The sequence below is a fragment of the Hippocampus guttulatus genome, chromosome 15, assembly GCF_054856545.1.
Source record: "Hippocampus guttulatus isolate MCC_2025c chromosome 15, RoL_Hgut_1.0, whole genome shotgun sequence".
Lineage (NCBI taxonomy): Eukaryota > Metazoa > Chordata > Actinopteri > Syngnathiformes > Syngnathidae > Hippocampus > Hippocampus guttulatus.
Genome location: NC_141275.1, coordinates 8,498,402 through 8,515,621, shown reverse-complemented (window position 1 = coordinate 8,515,621; position 17,220 = coordinate 8,498,402). Strand labels below are relative to the sequence as shown.

General features: G+C 44.2%; 1 protein-coding gene across 10 annotated transcripts in view; it reads right to left on the bottom strand.

Moving 5' to 3' along the window:
* LOC147193665 (RNA-binding protein Musashi homolog 2) overlaps window positions 1–17,220 on the bottom strand; it is a 223,545-nt gene that overhangs the window by 27,747 nt on the left and 178,578 nt on the right. The window lies entirely within an intron of this gene.

Here is a 17,220-nt window from a genome sequence, read left to right as displayed (position 1 = left end):
CTATCAGCAGACTCAGAACATGCTGCCGACCTAAAAGGTCCATGCGCGGTGTGAAAAACAGCCAGGAGCAACTCACTTAATATAGAGCGCAAATGATTGTTTAATGAACTTGAAAATGGTTGCCCGTTTGTTTACAATTCGTGATGTATGGATGCTTTATCGGCTAAAGTTCAGTGGTATGCACTCACTGGCCAAAACATTAGGCGCACAGTAACAATCTGTTTGCCAAAGACATGAGGATGCCGTGAGCGACCAGCAGTTGTGCGATGAGAATCATCCGATCTCACTTAACTGGGCCGATTACTTATTCACTGCTAAAAAAAACTAAAAAAAACCCACCTTTATTCATCTGTAAATACCAACAATGTATTAATTTATTCAGTACCAGCCAATTCTAAACCAAGTCTGAAAAGACGTATAAAAACGTCTTTGGGAGTGAATGAGTGAAAGGCGGCAGAACAACGAAAAGCTTTTCTACTTCGTGGCAGAAGGTACCATTAAAACCTGCGTATGCGCCCGTTGCCGTCACGACAAAGGAATATGTCATGACTTTGATTTGTGTTCCAGATTTTTACGATTATCATACCGAGCAACATTTGACCATTTCAGCTACCTTATGGTGCAAGCCGAAAGAGGCAAAATATTAGAAAAGGCTCTCAGTATATCACCATCATCTACAATAACGGACGTATTGTTAATATAAATAAGAACTGATCATTCTTTTCGTTATCGAGGCCATTTTTAATACGGTTCTCGAGTTGCATCTCGTTAGGTGCAGCGATACCAAATGAATGGCCGATCGAAATGAATGACAGCAATTTCCAGTGGGGTGATTGTATTAATTAAGATACGACTGGATAAGTACATCATCTCCCTTCGCAGTAGACCTCTGCAAACGTGAAAATATTAAAAATTCCTATGAAACTACAAATCAAGAGAATAAACTGGCTTGAGGTGGGTTTGCAAATTGCAAACGGCTGATTAGATTAATGAAATAATGTTGCTCTGGGGGGTGTTTATGTCACAAGCTCGTAGGAAAGATTACAACCACCTCTGAGCTGCGCAGCCACGCGCACGATAGCCCTACCTCTGGGCACAAACCCTACGTTTTTTTTGTTCGGGTGTGCCTTCCCAAGCCCCCCGCAACCAATTATTGCAAGCTTCTGAGTACTTTGAATCAGGTGCTGTATGTAATTCACCAAGGCAAACCATCGCGGCTTTTTGTTGCGGGTTCGTCAGACGGGAGATTAATTGTAGTTTTGTGGACAGATGGAGACGTCTGTTCTATGATTTGTCATCGTGAACGCAAATTCAAATCTGGCCTTTGGCTCCCTCTTAGCACGGTGAAGGACATTTAGTTTTCGACTTGGTCTATTTTGAGGAGGTTTCGAATGCTCTCGTGAAGTACAGACATCAATAGGGTGTAAATATGAATGCAATTCTTTGGGATCTAATTATTCGTAACAAATATCATTTTAGTAATCAGCCTGTAATTAATCCAAAGCAGTATCAGTGAGTTGTAATTACATTGTTGGGACTTAATGAACATGGTAGCAAGAGGTGGGTGACAGAAGCTGGTCCATGCCCAGGGCCTGGACTCTTTCAACACAGGAATGGCATGTCATTAGCGGCGGTGATGAGATTCCTCACTCTGGGCTCTACGCCGTCGACGCCTAATCAGCCTCCTAAAATTATCTCCACAGGATATGCTTGCCTCTCTTGCAAAGAAATGAGCTCCAAATCCTCTCAATTGGAGTTGCTCCTGATTTTTTTGAAATGAATGTGTGCAGAATGTGTTTGCGCCGCCACGTCCCCGCTCTGCCCTCTTCCAAAGACGGTGACTGGGACGTTGCAGAATAGAACAGGACACCTCGGAGGATTGTTTTTCCAAAGCTGCGGAGGTGAGGGGAGAGCATGTGACCTATTTCTGAGGCAGCCTCCGAGTGCTATTCCATGAAGAGGGGCTCGCACAAAAGAATGATGAAATGGAGGGCATGGAACAGGGGGTGAGAGAGCAAGGTCAAAAAAAAAAAAAAAAGAAACGCATAGCTTTTCATTAGATGGCCCGAGAAGGAGGTAATTCACAACTCTGCCGACACAATATGACCACGACTGTGCGTGTTGGGTGCGAGATGCCACCATGCTGCGACCGGCACGATGGCCGAGAAGAGAGAGAAATATAATTTCCACACGCGTCTCAGGGGAGAATAATGTAATAAAGTGGTCTGGCAGAGTGAGTAAAGAAGTAAAACAATCATAAAAAGACAATCAAAAAGGGCAGACTAAAATCTGCCACTTGAATGCCACTGAAACGGCTCCAATGAGGCCGTCCACCTCTTTTCACAAATGCAATGCTTGCGCACCCATGCATTTCCACTTATAGCATCCAGGCGTAAGCTTGTGCAGAACAATGTTTCATGCATTTCCTTCGCTCTCCCTCCTGCCATTGTCACGACACCCCAATAGACCCACTGGCTTGGAAGTTAGTTGCGAGCAAAGTTGTGGTGAGAGATTAACTTTGCAGGATTAGGTGGGTTAATTAATAGATGGCTGCTGCTCATTGTTTTGTGCTCACGCTGTAAGAAGCCACCCAAGAGAAGCGCTGCGGCATTAAATCAATTTCATGGCCCTTTTATTACTGAGGAGATAAAGCCAATATTTAGCTTTCAATTCTTCACAATTATTGGGCCCCCGCTTTGCCACTTGAGTGGCTGCACTTGGCTGGGGACAAGGACACATCTGTTTATGAGCTGCGCAGGCCCGGGGGCCTTGGTGTCCGGACTCGGGGGAACTGTCCTCAGCTTTTGCTTCCACGAGCTCGCGGCGCAGAAATTCAGCAATCATCAGAAGTGCCACGGAAATCAAGAAAAAAAAAAAAACAGACCTAAATAAAACCGGGCACAGAGGCAAACGCTATCGACCTCTTCTCTACAAGCAACATCTTTCTCTGCCGGAAAAAAAAAAAAAAACTTGAAATGGCTAAAGGAATACATTCATTTGTTCAACACAGCATCAACCGCAACGGGAAAAACAATCTTTATGAGACTTCGGTTCACAGCGTCGGTGGATGAAGCGGCGCAAATGGTAGTCTATTTATCACTTGAATGAGGAGGTACAATTGGCGTGGTGGTTCATTTAATGTAAAATCGGAGAGATGCTGCTGACAGAATCATGATTGAAATGTAAGCAAGCGTTTTGCAACCAGGACTTTTGTTCAAAATAAGAAGCCCTGTCAGCTGATCGGAATGCACTCCTCCAGAAATTAGTGCGCCAAAGAAGTGGCGCACAGGAACACAGCACGATTAGTCACGGCTGTCACTGTTCATCATGAATGGGATCACACAAAGACACGCATTTTTTTCTTTTTTTTTTGCCTTTTCTATGACATATCACAAAATGTGGAAGCTTGGCAAAATCATGTTGATAGCATAGCAATCATTTGTTGCCCGCATCCCCGCAGCCGAATGAGGAGAAGCACTATGGATGGATGTGGATGGATGTTGCAAAAATGAAAAAATGGTATGTATCACTTCATTAAAACTCAGATATTTGATGAATCGACTACTTTTCAAAGCGGGTGTACTGGTCTATGCCGAGCACTGTACGCAGAAAACACAATGTTACACCGACTTCAATGAGAAGTACAACCCAAATAGAAAGGCATAATGCACGGCAACAAATGGCTCACTAAACGTAATTATGTTTTATTATTGGTGACATCATGCGAGTGACTAGGCGCTGCAGTGTTGGGGGTCCTACACTAAAAGGTTTATTGAAGAGCAACTCATTTTTATGGTTTGAAAAAGACAGTGATGGAGAGCCAGTGTCGAAGCCCCTCTTGACTTTCTTATGAACGACTCACAGAGAGTCCATAAATACCAAAGGTTCCCGACTGCTACTTTACTCGGAGCAAACCTCAATCATGAGGCGGCATGGATTTGCGATTTGAACAAAACAGACCATCATCTTTTGTTTGTGTGTCAAAATGAAAGGAATTAATTTGTTGCACAACAGAAGTCAAATTGAGTACTGTATTCACTTCCAGGTATTTATGGCCTTTACTGCAAACAGCCACTAGGAGATGTAAGCGAGCAGTTTTTGTCTACTTTAAATACACCGACCAACAAAAACTTGCACAATCAAATGAGATGAAGCAATATAGTATTTGTGCTTTTTTAGGATATGGTGAATTTTACAACATAATCCATTTCGTGACATCGGTTGACTTCCAAGTTCTTGTTGTTTTTTTTTTAAAATAAAATACCTATACAGTATGATGTAAAATTAGTATTTTTTCCCCCAAAGTGTCAAAAGTCATCATAATGCCAAGATAAACTTGTAAAATTGAATTAGGGATGCACATGTATTGATACCAGGTGCCTGTTATCGGGCCGATATCAGGTGATATTGGTATCAGTCAACTATTGGGCCCTCGTGAATGCTGCCGATACCAGCCACTGATACTTAAGGCTACAAAAAAAATAATAAAATAAAATAAAATAAAAAATCTGCCAATGACTAAATCCTCCACGGCAGTAGTTGGTGCGAGGCCATTTCAAATTGACTCATCGGTGAATCATCATCTGCTTCAGAAAGAAAGGTCAGTTCACAAATTGTGCGAAAAGAAATTTTCTATATCAAAAGACTGTAGGTATCGCCAATTGGTATCGGTGAATATGCTCTGAAAAAAAAAGTGGTATCAGACATCCCTAAATTCAATGAACATAAAAGCGACTAGAAAAGTAAAGCCATGTACCCTCTGAAAGATACCCGACATACAAAATTGTGTGCAGAGTGACAGCACTATCACTTTTTTGATAGGGACGGATGGAGTTTATAAATCTATTTCTGTTGACAAGAAGGCAGCATTAGAACACATCTTGAGCTTTGCAATTGCTTCTTTGTGATGCACTGTAATTGCCACTCATTATGCTTGGCTGTTAGAACATAAATGTGCGGTTTGTTGACGTTGTCAGAAAGACTGGAAAGAGTGCACTGTGACGCACGCACACACACCTTATACTAATAAACAAACAAACATCAAAGCATACAGTATTTAAGACTGTTGTGCTAAAATATGAAATGATCTCAGGCCAAAGCAAGGCAGCTTCACACACCACTGCAAAAAGCAACCAAAAACGATGTCAACATACTTGTCAATTAAAACCGAGCATTTCCTCAATATCTTGCTGAACTCACGGACAAATGTTAACAAAACCGTCGCACGGCGTATATCCATATCCTTCCCTCCCTACCTGTTCAAAGCCTTAAGCCAGAGTAAAAAATTTACTTGGTAAAGCAGTTAAAGGTCACTCTCCGCAGTGTACCGAAGGAGCACAATGTACACTCTGTGCACATACAACTCTGTATTGGTGACAATGAAAAGGGCTTTATGGCCAAAACGTTTTCCTTCTGGGCACGCCGCGTCGTTTCTTGCAAGCGCATGCATTTGCGAGTCTTTGTGTAGCGCGGTGAGCAGCAGGGCCGCTGGTGATCAAATAGCTTCTGGTGTCAAGCTTTCCTGGATGTTTTTGCTGCCTGCCTACACAGACTCCGAGTCCAATGTTTTGCTTTCAAAAGTGCCAAAGCATTTGTTCTCAAAAATGATGCGACTGGGTGACACATTTGTCGCTCGCGTCAGCATTTCACATCATGCTTAAAATATAGATAAAAAGTACAGCTTTATCCAAGCAAATCCTTGACAAAATCGCAAACCGACGACACACTCTCACCTCCTTGAACCAGGAAGTAGTCTGCGAACATGGACGGACAAATACAAACGGTTCCCCTTTTGTTAACAGTTCCCCCTCTCTCACTGCGGTTGTGCGTTCTAGCCCTTGCTTTTCAGCTGGCTTTCTACTCTTTATTCTCAGACCCTTGCCATTGAAAACTTTCTTCCCTATGCATCAATAAGGTTCTCCTTTGTGCTCTGACAACAGCTTGACTGATGTTAATGTAATCTGCACTGTTCTTTGGCCCAAAACTGCCAGCAGCGGCTCACCCGTCATTGACAAAAGAACTCCATCAGTCACAGAGCACTCCGCTTGCTTCCGCTTTAGGAAGACTGTCAACTGTCTAACACATAGGCCGAGCTCGGGGACAGCTGCTATTTCTATGGAGGCTCTATGGATCAAGTAGCCTCTGGCTGCATCTTGACAGCTGCCTGAAAGAGATGGAGTAAGGTTTGGGCACACTATTAACCACAATTACTCGTTAGCATCTGGACTTGCAGTACGCCGCTGCAGCGATTGTGACTGGACATATTTGGCATCCTGCAACATTCATCCTTTTTCCAAGTGTATGGTTTGCTTTTCTGACACGTAGGATGAGCTCCAAAATGCAGACTGATGGAGCTTGCGGGCGCACTTAGATGACAAGATATCCAGGGACCGTTCCAAGTCTTGCCAGCATGCTGGGAGCAGTGTAGCGCTTGCTGCACAAGGAGACCGACTCTGATGGGATGGCGGACAGTTATTAGTGCAGTCTCAGAGCTTTCGCCACATTTAGCAATGCCTTGGGAGTGCAGTGAACCAGTGCAAGCTTGCTGTCTAAAGGCTCATATATCCGGGTTGAATTGACGCTCAGGGCTATGGCGTAGCTTGTTAAGCGCTTCCCATGTAACGCACGGTTTGCTTGAAAAGTTTGAAGCGATGCAGAACAAAAGGTTAAAAATATTACCTGCTCTGTCACATACAGCCCTCACCTGGGTTCTCTGTTGCGGTACAGGATAGTTCTCGAACAAAGGCTGGACGCTGCCTGGGGCAATATAATCTATGTTTGGCGAGGCAAAATGGACAAGCATAAAAAAAAAACAGCCCACCCACACAAACGGATGTCCACATTATTACACTTATAGTAATGTCTGGAAACAATAGCGATTAGTAACATTTTTGAGTGTCTCATCGATCAGCATAAGAAGGTTAAAATGAGGGATGGCCTCATCCCGATACCATGTATCGGTATCGGGCCAATTCTGACCTTATTTTACGGCATCGAGGCCTCATGGAGGGTGCCGATACCAAACACCAATACTTAAGGCAAAACACCCCCCAAAAAACCCAACTGACATCGGGTAAGTCGTCTTTGACACATTGGCGAACCATCATCAGCGCCAGAAAGAAATGTCTTTGGTCACAATATTTTGTTACTCGGTTAAATTTGATAAACTTCAAAAGTACTAGAGGCATCAGTACTCCCTATCGGTGGGTACTCACAGAGCCAATACTCATACTCGTATCGGTTTGGTGTCGTACATCCGTCGTCAAAATGTTGCAAACGGCTTTCAGTAAGCTGCAGTCCAGTTTTACGTCACTGTGTTAATAAACATAATGACAAATTACCGCCACTCTGTCAGAGAAAATAACATTTTTTTATCATTTTTGGATTTTGGATGCTTGGATTTTCCCCTTTTTGCGTGGAAACGCATACAAACCGGTCGGGGGGGAAAAAAAAGGAGTCTGTTTCGCATGTTCGCGTTGTGCTTGCTAAGTTCACTGTCACCCGTGCAAAATGACACCTCACGTTTGAGGCGTGAAAATGCAATCGCCAAGTCTGGGATCGGAAACAGAGACTCACCATGTTGCGCTCCAACAGTAGCACAATCCCCCGAATACTCAAATAATTTTGTCTTCATCTTAGTATTTAGACTCACACGATGAAGTGAGAATTGTTTTGGCTTTAGAAATAGTGACGGCATTCAGAAAATATACAATATATGGACAAATCCACTGACGTCCGTTGACTGGTAACCTCACTGTAGGACCCAAGACGACAACAGAGACGTCTCTTTTTAAGCCATAGTCAGAAGTGTCGTTGTAAATGTTATTGTACACAAGATGGAAGAGGCACCTCGTGTTAAAGGTCAAATCAGAACATGTTCTACGTCAACTTCTTACCATTACAGTTTTCAATGAATCATAAAACTTCCAGGGATTATTGATCCACGCTGGAGTAGGCAAGGCTCTTGATTACAAATGACAGGCACACGACTATAAATCCACCAAATCCAGTGCACAGGTGATGCCGGGGAATTTCGGTTTGAGATGGAAGCTGGTGATCGGTGAAACAAGTCTTTCAAGCGTGCCGCTCCAGTCCATTTCGGGGATGGGGGGTAGGCGGGGGGGGGGGGGGGGGAAGATGGACTGAGACAGATGAACTGTGAGGTGCGGAGACGAGTAGAACAGATGAACAGAGGAGGGCAACAGCCATAACAGTGGCAAAGGAAGACAAAGAGAAGAAATGACATACAATGAGAAATTTCGAGAGAGAGAGAAATAAGGCCAGAACCACAGTGTCCAATTCACTCTTGCGGAATTCTCCAAGGCGCTGGATAAAAATAGCCACACCACCATTAGCGCACAGTCTAATGCACCATTAAATACATGCATGTGTTTATAGTGTATGGGGAAAAGGTCATCAATATGAAAAGATATAGCTCGGCGGAACTAAAAGTACATGTTTAAAGTCCATCGCGGCGTATCCCACTGGGCATCCTCCAATTATTTTAATTATGTCAATAATAACACTTTCGAATCCCACGGATTCAGTGAGAATAAATGCCACTAAAAGCACAGAAGGAGATTGCCGTATCAGCGCGTTGAGATCTCGAGAACGTGCGCGTCATCCAAATAAAAGGGTGACCCATGCTCTATGCACATAAAACCGAAGTGAACCATGAATGCAAAGCATCACCGAGAGGGATTAAATAATGTCGCTATCAAATGTTATGTTGTGCCGCTGATTGTGACATGGTAGACGAGTTTTTTTTTTTTTTTTTGTGTCGGTAATAGTTTTGATTCGATATTTGTAAATACAGTAACCCCACCATTTTATTAGAAGCTTCATTTATTTCCTGTCAGGGGATGACAGTAAGAGGGACAAGCCAGCGGAAATACTGTAAGTCTGTTGATAAGTCACAGCAGAGGCGTCGAAGCACACTGCCGCCTCCTCGCAGGCGGAGGAGGGCATCCTGTCACAGAGGGGAAACCGTGACACCACTTCACATTGCGTCCTATTTATAACCCCCGATAGCGCACAGAGAAACACATGGAGACAAATTAACAAAACAAAAGAACAATTACGGATCAAAAAAAAAAAAAGGGATACAGCCACCTAGCAAGACATCTTTTCATCTCCTGACTGACAAGTATCCCATTGTTGTCATCTCTCAGCGCTACTTTGTTGTAGTTGAAAGCATCTCGGGTTTGTTGTTATCAAAGGCATAAATCACAGAGCCGAGGAGAGCCAGGTGGCTTTCGTATGAACTGCTCCGCAGATGCTCCTGTCTCACCTTTCCTCTGAGCGCTGCGCAGCTACGGCGCGCACCAAACGTGAGCCTCACGTGGAATGCAGACGGAGCCGGCGAGGGAGCGTCTGAACATTTTACACGCCGTCTTAATAATTCAATTATAAGCGGGCTGATCCACTGCGCATATTATTGCAAAGCTTGTGCAAACACTTTCACCAGGTTATCTTAGTCGCATTCAAGTCCTAATCGGAGGGAGCAAAACTTGATTAAGAGAGCTTGGGTGCTTGTCAACCATTGAAATGAACCTCGCTATGTGTTTGTCAGTTTTCGATCTCTTTTGATTCGACGCACGCAGCCCAACACACATGCTGGGGATAAATTACGACTAAAACCTAAAATCAAACATTGGTTGACACGAGTTACACCTTTCCAATCTCATGAGAAGCAACATGAGTGCTGTGTAAAAGACGTGTTCGGAAATCTTTGCCTTCACAAACTATGAGCCACACGGAGCGCTCACTTTCTCTCAGATGGCGTAAGCAGACATCTTTTCAGGTATCTTTTTTTTTTTTGGGTTTTGTTTTTTTGCTGTGAGTTAGCCCTCAGTACGGCCCCCAACAAAGAGAAGTTAATTGTGCTATTAAGAAACCCGGCAAGTTTTCCGCTGAGCTCCTGCCGGTAAGGGTTGGGCGCGTGTCGCCATGAGCTGTTTGTGTTTAATTGTTTCTTGTTTCTGGAAATGCTGCTTCACAAGACCAATGAAGTCCCGTTCCTACGACCGCGGATATGCGCGCGGTCAGTCGCTTCTTGTTCATGTAAGAGAGCGGCGGCGTAGGTTTTTGGGACGCAACCTTTACTAAAGAAAGACTGCTGGAGGTGAGAAGGCATTCGATTGGCCGTGTCATTTTCCGCGTGAATGTTTGGCTTTTGGCTTCATTACACGTCATAAAAGTAGTTCATTTCTCTCAATTCGATTTTGTTATGTTTTTACATTCATATTTTAAAAAGCAGTCGTGTTTTCCTTTCTTCCTTCCTTCAACATTTTGAGATGATTTTTTTTTCCCTCTTTGCAGGTTTTTTTTTTTTGCTTTTCTATTCATTTGATTTATTGTCATGGACTGTATTTAACTTAAAATTCAAGTCACCACTGACCCCCCCCCCCCCCCCCCCCCCTACCTCTCATGTATGTCTGTCTGATACAGGGGCAGTTCTACACCGCCGTTAAGTAGAACCGCATCTCTAAATGGCCGCCCATGATGGACCTTAAAATTAGATACATTATTAGATACATAGTTGAGCCATCTATCGGACTGCAGTGGAACAAAAGTGCTAGTTTTATTCCGCCTTGGAATGGGTCTATATGCACTACTGAGAGTCATGCTGGGGGTCGATCTAATGGCTTTTGACACACACCTGGTTCCTTTTCCTACTCACACATCTGCTTGACTGCTATTCGACCACAATAAAACTGCTTCATTTTCACCGGTCTACAGCTCTAATCTCCCAATATTGGACTTATAAAACACATAGATGTAGCTTACGGTTATAATGTTGAGTTAATAGCAGTCCATCTCACGGCACAAATGGCCAAGCCGGTCAGATGAGCCACAATGGCAACTTAAAAGCTGCAGTTCAGTTCAGTAAGTATTGCAGCTTGCCTCAGCCAAAGTAGGCATTCTATTTTAGAGCACAAAAAGCAATCCTACGGTGAATTCCGTCAAAGTGCATTTTTGACTACGGAGCCATCAATTTATGGTGTTATTTTGTTGCACGAGTCACACGAGCTTGGGTGATTTGGTACGACCGTTACATGTTTGAACTAGGTGAGGCGTCCGCGTCAGTGAGTTTATCTCTCTTGCACATTGTCACCAAAGCGAAATGTTTCTTTGAGTAATGAAAGCATTTTGGCACACTGATCCTTTGCCATTAAGACTTTGGAGTCTGTGATTGGAAATAGAAAAAGTCAATTACAGAGGTGAAGGGAGCCAGAGCTTGGCAAAAACCTGGCTTTATGTCAGTAATTGGGCCTGTAATGATGTACCTTTGGAAAGATGAGGTCAAGAAGGAGGTATATGTAGTTCTCTCACCAGGCATGATCATGTGTTTGTCAACCAAGCTTGCGGCCAAAAGTTGACTTTGTCTTGAGCTACACACCGTGACAAACTTTGTTTGGAAATGTTCCACCGCGTGCTGAATCCCTGCCTCATACACACCTTTAATGCGGTCGGCGTCGTACACACAAAGAACAAACACCGCGCCTCGAGTGATCCATTCAGAGAAATCGCATGCCTTGTTCTCTGCGAGTTCAAATATGAGGTAAGGGTGAACTGCAGCGCATCCTCGCTAGAGCTCGGAGAAACGCAATGAATCGCTGAAGAACCCTTCAGGATGGAGCAGAGAAGAAGGCTTGACCCGCAGGTTTTCAAGCAACGGCCAATCTCCATACTAAAATGTCATCCGTCACTCCGAGTTGGGACTTGCAGATTGCGATCCCAAAATGCAAGTATAAGTGAATCAATCATACATTTGCATGAACTGAAATACTTCAGCTTGATGCTCCGGCTCTGCTTGCTGCCACACCGCAATGCAAATTAAAACTCAATGGTTTCACATTGACAGCGATCGAGTACGCATGACAATATCATAATCACCGGACCGTAAGGGCTTTTGGCTTTACATTTCTCACGGCAATTGCGTTAGGTTACAGATGCCATCGACGAAAGATGGACCAGAGCCAAGATCTAATTAACTAGCTCGAGAACACCGCTCGGGTTTTGCTGACATTGTCCCAGATCGAATACTTTGTTTATTATTACGACGCCACCGTTGTTTGCACTGCACTTAATCCGACTGTGTTTCTAATATCTTGCCCCTTTCACGTCGCTAAATATGAGAAACTCTACTCAGTAAAACGCACTGCATTTCGACATAGCTGCACATTACAACCACGTTAACTGCCACCCACTTTTACATGTTTACAAGTGTGTGTCTTGTTAGTTGAAAAGATAAATATCGCGGACATTGTGATCCAAAAACACTTTCGAATAATTAGAAACGCATCCACATCACGATCCTTAACTCATTCACTCCCAATGACGTTATTAAACGTCTTTTAAGACTTGGTCTAGAATTGGCTGTTACTGAAATAAAAGTAAATATCTGACAGGTAATTTTTTTTCTGGAAAAAAATGCACCGAAGGTTGGCATGTAGATGCAGCCAAGTGAGTCCCACGAACGACCCAAGCGAAACCTCGTCGACATCCAAATATGAGTCTCTCAATCGGGATGAGCCATTTGAACAAACAAATGATTACTTTCAGAGCTTTGGTGCCACATGGTGGCATTTTAGAGCATGAAAGGAATTGCGCAAAAACTGTAAATAATTGATTTGTTTTTCAGTAATTAGCTGAGTGTACGGTCCACAGAATGTGTTTTTTTTTATAGGCAAATATGCAAATAGAGTGACAATCTGGAGGATTCTTTACTTTCGTTCATTCTCACTATTCTTTGGCTTGCTAAGTGAATGTTTTCTGCTTGACAAAATTTCACGTTGACTAGAGAATAAGAGGATTCCCAGCCTCCAAAATGACAGCTCCGATCCTCAAATTGTACAGCTGCGCACGGTGTCACGGTATGCGGAAAGCACAAGTGACGAGCGGCGTCTGTTCCGGCACTTCGAAGTGACAAGAGCACGGGGTTCTTTGTAGCCGAGTTGCAAGGCAGCATCAAAGCGGACAAACTCGGCTCTTTATTGAAGTGGAGCTGCACTTTGGCCCTCGCTTTTGTACTCCTTCCCATGCACTTAGGGAAAAAGGAAACATCTCCTGCGCCGTGGAGCCCATCTTAACATCTCAACACATCTGCTTCGACACAATAATCAATATTAGGTCTACTCTCGGTTACTTTCCAACAGCTGTTCGAGATGAAAGGGGCAGAGGGGCCCCATTTCTTGAGTACTACTATGAAGTGTAAAAACGCATGACAGAACAGCTAAGGCGAAAGCATTTACAGTAATTTTGATTGCAGAAACACGAACACTGTGAAGAGGATGCGATTTGGGTTCATAACCCTTGAAGCTGACCAGGGGACGTTTATTAGGTGACTTTAATGGGTTAAGACAGATGAGAAGAACAAAGATGTCTGACCTTGCAAGAGGTTCTTATGTAATGGTTTCCTTAAGTGCATTGGACTGTCGAGCTCCTTCCCATCGCGGGATCAGAAGAGGCAACATGTCGCTGCAATCCACTTTCCTTGGACATCCCTTGTGATACTTAGCGTTTGAAAGGGCCGCGTGAGCTCTCAGTGAATCAGCTGTGTGGTCCCAATGGAGCCAATCAAACTAATTAAACAGGACTACTTAAGCCTCCTCTCATTAGTGTCCAAGTAAACAGCCTTAATTTTATATGCATTTTAATGCCCGTCATCCAGCTCTGAGAGCGGCGGTCGAGGCGACAGATGAATGATGCAGGCTGGTAATTCTGTTGGCTGCGAGTATCTTAAATGTCATTTCAACCAGAGAAATTGTGTGTTTGTGGATTTATGTTGATCGTCAAAAAACCCCAAAAAAGCAAAACTCCCCACTGTGAGTCAAAACTTGCTTTTGCAGGGATGATTGATGAAAATTAAACGAATACGACATACCTATATTGCATTTTATAGCTCAAAACTATCCGTTATATGCAGAGCAATGACACACAATCCAGCACGGGGTCCAGAACCAAAGGGTTCAAGATAGCGTGGTGCAAAAAACATGCATTCGCATGTACTTCCAGCTGATTGCAAACGATATAGCCGACACGCTGCTTTCAAACCGAGTGAAGGCGTGCAGAGGGTTGTGAGCTATCGCCGTCAATATTTGCATAGGTGTTGAGTATATGTCTGCACATGTCCATCCGCTGGGGACATGAGTGATGGGAGCAACTGGAGAGCTATTAGCACAGTCAGCAGGAGGGACGGCTGGGGAGGCTAGATGGAAAGGACGGGCCAACTGGGTAGAGATCTCGCAAGTACAAAACTCCCTGGGCCTGGAGCTTTCGAACAGTGGGTGGCAACAAAACAACAGTTGAGACGGCACATGCACACACACATTCTCCTTTGTCTATTTCCATGCCCATCCTCTATTTTCATCTCCATCTGATCTCCAGCGGCGTCCAAAGGTAGCAGTCATTGAGGAGGCAAGTCACTTCAAGGTTTGCTTCAACATTGAAGACATGATTGCCATTCTGCCTCTTATTAGAGCTAACTTGTGGCAGACTGTTCCTGCTTGGGCATCAAGGTGCGGTGCGAGATGCGTTTAAATGTTGGTGAAATTGGCTTGGAGAGCAGACAATCGGGGAGCAACGTAGCTCCATGAGTGCACACTTCAGCAGACTAGGCGTGACATATCGTGCTGGCCAGTGGCGTCACAGCGGCAGATACTCACTGCTGTCACTGGGAATGGAGTCAGGGCCCGAGGAGCTCAGCGCTTGTGTACGTGTGCGCGCGTGCAGTCAGCATTACTTTAGAGACAGTGAGTCAGACGGACAGGAAAGCAGAGAGGCCCCTGGTAAAGTGCCTCCGTCGCGTTGAGGAGACTTTGATTGTGCCTGTTTGATGCCCGTATGTGCATGAGAACGAGATTGAATGGGCCTGCTCGTTCGACTGTATGAGCTTCCAACATTCATTGTCAGGCCCTATTTTAAGGCTTGCAACTCATGAAGAGCTCTGGCCTCTACTGAGCCATTGGGCTAATGATCAGCCTTGGCAATTAAAACCTATCTGTGAGTCAGAGTGGCATCAGGAGGGCCATCTGCTTCCAGCCCAGTAGCACTTATTCTGGCCTGCGGGACCACTTGCTGGGGTCACAGCTCGCCCAGCTTGTCGTGAGATGGTCACAGGATCCAAAGAACAATCTGCTGCCTAGCTCAAGTTCAGCTGAGACTTGCCGCAGAGACGGCACTGCTGTCGACGCACAGAGGGACCTCTGTTCCGGAGCACATTGTTGCACACACCCATGACACTGGTAACCTCCTCATCAGCTCCAGACCAGTGACTTTGCGCACCTGTTCCAGTAGTGTTGCCAAGACATTGGGCAGTTATTGTACTGACAAGGGGGAGAGAGGTTGTCTGAGCATTGAGGAAAAACTCTGGACATGCTGGCGATGACTGCACATGGTGTCCCAAATTACACTGTCCACGCTGGAATTAATGAGCTATATCTTGCAGGAAGTGAGATCAATTGGAGAAAAAAAAACTTTGAAAAGAAATTACACACTTTTAACAAGTGGAATTCTGTTGTTGTGTTTGCTCAGACTGTCTCAAAAATAACCCATCGCACTTTGCTAATGCCACATGTGAAGATTAAGGATGAAAAGTCCATCGACTGTACTCTGTCTTGATCCATTAACAGTGCATGCACAATCTTTGCTTCAAAAGTTGAAAGCTCGATATATTCCATGTCAGCACCTTTCCATCTCTCTGCAGCAGACAGGTGCAGAACCCTGGGAGGCTACCTGGTGTTTCAGGCCAATGCTTTGCAGTGACCTGTTGTGCATTTATCATATGCTTGGTTGGATCTGCCCCAGTTTAAAGGACATGCAACCCTAAGGAACCATCACGGCAGACTCACAGGTCAGCAACTCTTTCCCTATATGCTACGTGCTGAGAAGACAGCTGTTCCGTCATTTATTTCCCCCTCCCCCAGAAATGTGAATCGCGGTCAGGAGCATCCTTTGAAGATCTGGACTCAACATCAACACCACCTATGCAGTAATTTTGCAGTGCAGATATGGAGAATGGAAAGCTAATTGTCTACCAAGGACCTCTGTTCAATATTATAATACGATTCACTGATGAGAGGCAAAGCTACAAAAACTGCTCTTCAATCATTTGGGCTGCTCTTCGTTGCGCTGGTAGCGAGGCTAGCATTAGTAGCTCTAAACGCTGGCAACAGGTGCCGTACAATACGGTGTCAGCGTAATTAAGCCTTTTTTTTTCAGTGCCTTGAATTAGCGATTAAAGATGATTTCAAGTCAAGGTTGTGTTGTTGTCTTGTGACAGAAATAAATGATGTACCAAACACAGCCTGGAAGATGTGTCAAGTCAGCCGTTAGGCCGCGCCACACTGCCATTATTAGCACTTCAAAATAAAAGCATTCCTAGGCATTGATCTACACAGATTATTTGGTCGGGTTTATTTTCTTCCTTCTTCCTGAAAGTGCGCATGCAAGTAAGCGGGTCCTTGAGCCAGAAAAAAAATGCCTCAAGCTCTTTTTTGAATTTGTGAAATTGTACAATGTGTGGTGAAAAAAAATAAGAAGAATCTTGAAATTCCCTGTAAATGTGTTTGAACACAGTTTCTTGGGCAAAACCATGGAAAAAAAATCGCATTTTCTTGGAGTAGCCCAAAAATTACCTGCAGTTATCCTCCCGCTCCCCTTCTTAATCATTGTTTCCATCATTTTTATTTTTTTACTACTTAAAAGGCTCACTCAGAGGACCCATATTGCTGTTTGTCTGTCTTGACATCTGGAGTAGCTGAATGACTGATTGTAATGCGTCTCTGTTACACAGTCTGTCTCTCTGCCCTGATGGGAGCTTACTAACATCTTCATCTCTGCTTTTTTAGAGTAGCATAATGACCTCCAAGTAGCAGCCCTAATGGAACCATAATGGTCATTTATGCCGGGGGAGGCTCTGAGGGCACAGCTGTGGAGGCAGCGAGTTGCACAAGACGACGAGAGAGCGGAGTGAAGCTGGTTAAGACCCTCCACTTCCACCTCTTCCCATCATACACGTCTCCCGAATCTAATTCTTCTTATGAATGTGGCCTTTATGTGCGTGCTGTGTGAGCGCAATTAACCATTTATTCATGTGTGTGTCATGGAAGCCGATGCAAGCCTTGTCAACAATGGAATGATTCTATAAATGTCATGTGGGGGCTTTATGTCTTGCCTTCTTGTCTTCTTTGGTCTATTCACAGACAAAACGCACAC